Source organism: Myodes glareolus, chromosome 11 (assembly GCF_982192425.1).
Source record: "Myodes glareolus chromosome 11, mMyoGla1.1, whole genome shotgun sequence".
NCBI lineage: Eukaryota > Metazoa > Chordata > Mammalia > Rodentia > Cricetidae > Myodes > Myodes glareolus.
Window position 1 is genome coordinate 64,945,862 of NC_142036.1, and position 5,735 is coordinate 64,951,596.

General features: G+C 39.9%; 1 pseudogene; it reads left to right on the forward strand.

Annotated features, from left to right (window-relative positions):
* Nucleotides 1-1,818: 1,818 nt before the first annotated feature.
* LOC125388102 (small nucleolar RNA U3) lies at nt 1,819-1,915 on the forward strand (annotated as a pseudogene).
* Nucleotides 1,916-5,735: the final 3,820 nt, after the last annotated feature.

The window sequence follows — 5,735 nt, forward strand, 5'->3', positions numbered from 1 at the left end:
TCAAGGCTAATCCAAGTAGTAGGACTACAGAGCCTGGGTGATCTCTAACCAACCCACGGGAGAGTCCTGAGGCAGAGCACCGTATTTAAACCTTCCCCATGCTCACAGAGAAGGAAGGCAGCTTTTCCAGTAGCTGTTAACAATGTTCTTGCCCCCTCTAACATCCTCACTACACCTCTCTCAGGCTCAAAAATTGGAGCATTCAGAAATCATGGCTAGCGGGCATGAAGAAAATGATCAGGACACAAGCATGGAAAGGAAGCAAGGGAGAGCAACTGTCTGTGAACTCCATTCCCAGCTACGAGCATCCCATTCATGGAAGGTTGGCAGAAGTTGTTGCTTGGAACCAAGACTACAGTGTCTTCTGGTCATTTTGGACATCAATAGGGAAGAAATACTCCAGGTGAATGGATTTCAAGGAGGAAAGTACCTAAAAGTAAAATACTTTCTGATTTTTTTTTCCCCAGGATTTGTGCTTTTTCCAAAGCACAACTTAATTCTGATCAATACTCCTCAGAGGTGAACTGACCAGGAGGAGACAAAGACAGAGCCACCACAGATGGGCCAAGCAAGCACAGACACAGTTCAGAGACTCTCTATACACAATCTCTGTGATGGTCAAATTTTATCTATCAACCACATCAGACCACATGGTGCAAGTACCACCAACTCCTCGGTTTCTAGAATTATATCCCCTAGCGATTCTGATCTCTCTTCCACAGTAGGAAGGTTTAAATTCCACCCCATAACTGTGTTCCTATTTAGCCTCCACAATGTCAAGACTAAGTCCTGGGTCTCGTACTTTGGGGGTAAATATCTAATGAATTAATTTAATTTGCTATTCCTCTCCTCCCCTCCACTTTCTCTGTGGTGTGTGTGTGTGTGTGTGTGTGTGTGTGTGTGTCCACTCACATTCATACACACACATTCAAGTGCATGTGAGATTTGTGTGTCCATGGTGAGTGACATGTTTGTGAGCACCACCATAAGTCACTGCCACTTGTGGTGGTCTGAGGACAATCTCAGGTACAAGGTACAAGCATTTGCCTTCTATTATGATTGAGACAGGGTCTCTCTTATTCCCTGGATCACAGAAAGTCCTCCAGCTTCCAGAGATTCTCATCTCTACATCTCCTCTTACTTTTATGTGGGATCTGGGGATTTGAACTCAGGTCATCTGCCTTTCACAGCAAAAACATTATCTACGGAGACATCCTCCAGCCCCTTGTTTCTTCTCTCTAAAGTTTAGAGAGGCCTTTTATCTTGTGCATATCGAATTTGTTAGGTGATTAATTACGGAATAAAGAATGGAAAACCAACAACATCAATTCTCAGGCCGTCATTCAGTTTTCTCTTATGATATTTTTATTCAATTATATTTACGTTTTTACTCTCAAAATTGAGTGGAGTCATATTTGCCATTTAATAAGGGACTCCTTAGAAACATCATTTGTATTCATTGTTAAAAAGATAAACAAACTGATTTTCTAGTCAAAAAGAAATAAGCAAAGAGGGTCAGCAATGCTGGCTTACTGGCTTACCATTTATGGGATTCTGACTTTACCCCTACTCATGAGAACTCCGTCTATTTGTCCAATACAACAAAACCAAAAGTGAACAACTACTGAGTGAAAACGATATTTGGTCCTGGTTTACTAAGAATTCCAAGGGCTCAGTTTCCCTTACCTTACAAAGCTCTGCTTCCCTGGTCGGCCCATTCTCCTGTGTCTGCAATTACTACTTTCAACTTCACAGTCAAGAAGCAGAGAAAGAAACCGCATCTCTGGTGACAGTTTTTTGTTTTAGAATTCAATGTCTAAGACTATACTTTCAGGGATCATTTCTATAGGTCGTTACTAGAATTCAGTGTCTGCAAATAAAGGGTTAACAAGATCCCTAATCTTTGATCCAGGGAATTCTGTTCTAGCTATTCAGATCAGTGTTGGTGCCAGGGTCATGGTCTGTCAGTTTTCTGTCAGGGTCAACCATCCTACCAGACAACATTGCTAACAATGAAAATGACCCTGGGCTGGCAAATTAAACAGAAGAATCACAAATTTTACATGTCTACACAGTAGATGAGGCTGCCATGTTTTTTACTTCCCCAAGTTCATCTTTGCTTCTAAATGACATTTTTACAGAGATCCTTAAAGATAAGCCTATAGATTTCCTATAAAATTCCTTAGTTCTAACCAGGCATGCCTTCCTGACCTGTGCAATGTTCATCTTATTAACTTTTTTGAAATATTTATTTCTTTTCCATTGCCAAAAAATTGTTTATATTCGTGGTGAACATTATACTCATTAAGTATTTATGCCTGATGTGTAATTTTCAGATCTGAATAATTAGCATATCTATCTCCTTATTTCTTTGGGTTTGGAATCTTAAAATGCTCAGATGTTCATAAGGTATAAAAAGGGGGTCTGGGAGATGACTTGGTTGACAAAATATTTGCTGTGCAAGCATGAGGACCAGAGTTCAGATTCTCAGAACCATGGGAAAGCCAGGCAGCTTTACCACCGTAATGCCAGCACTTGGAAGGCAGAGACAGAGAAGCGCTGAGGCATCTGGCAAACCAGACTAGCTGGTATTCGTAAGTCTGGGCTCTGTGCAAGACCCTGCCTCAATGGATAAAATGAAAAATAACTCTGGATGTCAGTAGACATCAGCTTTGGGTCTCCATATGCGCCTTCGCATATGTGTGCCTGTGTGTGCCCAGACTTGTGCAAACATGCATATACATGCATACTTGATGCACAGAAACACACAAAATATATGAATTGTGTATATATGCAAATATGTATAGATGCACACACACATATATACATATACATGATTTTTAAATTATTTTTATTGAGCTATATATTTTTGTCCACTACCCTCCCTTCCTCTCCATTTTCCTTCCACCCTCTCCCATGGTCCCCATGCTCCGCACTTACTCAGTAGATCTTGTCTTTTTCTACTTCCCACATAGATTAGACTCATGTCTCTTTTAGGGTACTCTTTGTTGTCTAGTTTCTCTGGGATTGTGAATTGTAGGATGGTTTTCTTTGCTTTATATCTAAAAGCCACTTATGAGTGAGCACATATGATATCTATCTTTCTGGGTCTGGGTTACCTCACTCAATATAATGTTTTCTAGATCCATTCATTTGCCCAAAAATTTCAAGATATCATTATGTTTTTCTGCTGTGTAGTACTCATTCCCTCCTCTACTGTGTAAATGTACCACATTTTCTTTATCCATTCTTTGGTCAAGGGGCATTTAGGTTGTTTCCAGGTTCTGGCTATGACAAACAATGCTGCTATGAACGTAGCTGAGCACATGTTCCTGTGGTATGATTGAACATCCTTTGGGTATATACCCAAGAGTGGTATTGCTGGGTCTTGAGGTAGGTTGTTTTCTGATTTTCTAATACATTATTGCCACACTGATAACCAAAGTGGCTGTATCAGTTTACACTCCCACCAGCAATGGAGAAATGTTCGCTTTACCCCATGTCCTCTCAGCATAAGTTGTCATCAGGACTCTTGATCTTGGCCATTCTTTCAGGTAAAAGATGAAATCTCAGAGATGTTTTGATTTGCATTTCTCTGATGCCTAAGCATTTCCTTAAGTGTCTTTCAGCCATTTTACATTCCTTTGTTGAAAGTTCTCTGTTTAGGTCTGCACCCCATTTTTTATTGGATTATTTGTTCTTTTGATGACCAGTTTCTTCATTTTTTTTTTGTATACTTTGGAGATCAGCCCTCTGTCTAATGTGGGGTTGGTGAAGATTTTTTCCCATTATGTAGGCTGCTGTTTTGTCTTGTTGGCCGTGTCCTTTGCTTTACAGAAGCTTCTCAGTTTCAGGAACCCATTCATTGTTTCTCTCAGTGTCTGTGCTGCTGGGGTTATATTTAGGAAGTGGTCCTTTGTGTCAATGCGTTCAAGTGTACTTCCCACTTTCTCTTCTATGAGGTTCATTGTCATTGGTGTTATGTTGAGGTCTTGGATCCCATTTGGACTTGAGTTTTGTGCATTGTGATAGATATGTCTCTATTTTCATTTTTCTACATATTGATATCCAGTTATGCCAGCACCATTTGTTAAATATGCTTTCTTTTTTCCATTTGATATTTTTGATTCTTTGTCAAAAATCAGGTGTTTGGAGGTATGTGGATTAATATCCGGGTCTTCAATTCAATTTACAGCACACAGAAGGGACTCCCACATCACACCCCAATACATACAACTCCCCCTAAATGAGAACCTACCCTATTCTGATGAACAAGGAGGGAGGAAAAATGGGAGGGAGTTGCTTTCCTAATGCCAGGCTTGATAGAAAAGAATTGCTTCCAAAGAGTTCTCTCCAATCTCCCTGACTTTAAAAGGGCAGGAGAACAGCTAATGGGGCGGAGGATACAAAAGAATATCAGACTAAAAGTGAATTGAAAGATGACATCATCCACTCATTTCAAGAGACTTAAGAAGATTAGGCACTCATCTTAGGAAACAGGGAAACCAGAAACAGCAATCACAACCAAACCCTCCTCCATGGAGGTCGCACCTTCATTATTTAAGGTCTGTCATTACACAGGCAGCAGTGTCACTTCTATGGTTCAGAGTCTTAGCATCTTAAACAGCTTTTTGCTTTTAAGACTCAGTTCTATCATGCTTAGCATTGCTTTTATATGGCAAAACACTTCTTAATTTTTACGGAAACTTGCAAGCAAATAAAACCCCAGTGTTGGCTTTATTCTTGTGTAATAATACAGATTTTTCCATCTCTCTCTCTTTTTTTTGCTCTTAATTGAACCTATGTTGTCAGTTTTTGATTGCTTCTCATTTATTAGCCCCAAATATAAATATTGGATGATTAATAACTATGTCAGTGAAAACCTGACTTCACCTAAGAGCTAGCCCAACAGAGAAAAACATCAGGAAGTGGGACTTTCAAAACACCCCATTTTACAATGTTGCTCCAGGTTTTCTCCTTGAAACCCAACAGACACTGAGCCTTTGCAGGCTGACATGAGACCTGACATTTTTTTCTCTCTTTGAAACAAAGGTGCTTCAGGTTCTCACACATGTGGTGGTTCACCCCACTGAAAGTGCCTACGGCCTGGACTGTAGGAGAGGCACAGCTTGAAGCACATCGTAAACTGAAATGATCAACAGGATTCGCTGTCCAAACGGCAAAAGCTTTTGACACCCGGCAACGTGCTTAGCAGTCTAATGGAAAATAACAAAACGGAAAAAAAATGAGAAAAATTGTAAGTCACCTTGAAAAGTCCCTTTGCTGAACTTGGAATGAAATTGAATAAAAATGATCACACTATAACCTGTTGAGTATGTTCTATTTCAGTCTAGCGTCAATAAAGGATTAGTTGCTTTCACTCTTGAAACTTAAAATGCTTTAGGTCCATTACCCTGGGAGAGGTAGGACAGAAATATACCTCTCATATTTACTGTCAGCATTATAATGAACATTTTATTGTGACCATTATCTGAGGCCTGTTCCAGTTTTCATTGCTGTGGTGTTTACCACCCAAATATTTTATAAGTAAGAAATGTGAACTCGGGAGATGGACTGGAACTGCTAAAATGGGAAATTATCATGTTTAATGCCTCCATCAATAGGGTTGCTTGCTGCTCTCCACATTTGCTTGAAAGCCTGGTGGCATCAAAAAAAAAAAAAAAAAAAGGAGAAAGCAAGCAGAAGCAGAAGATAACCCAAGAGCAAGGTCATGG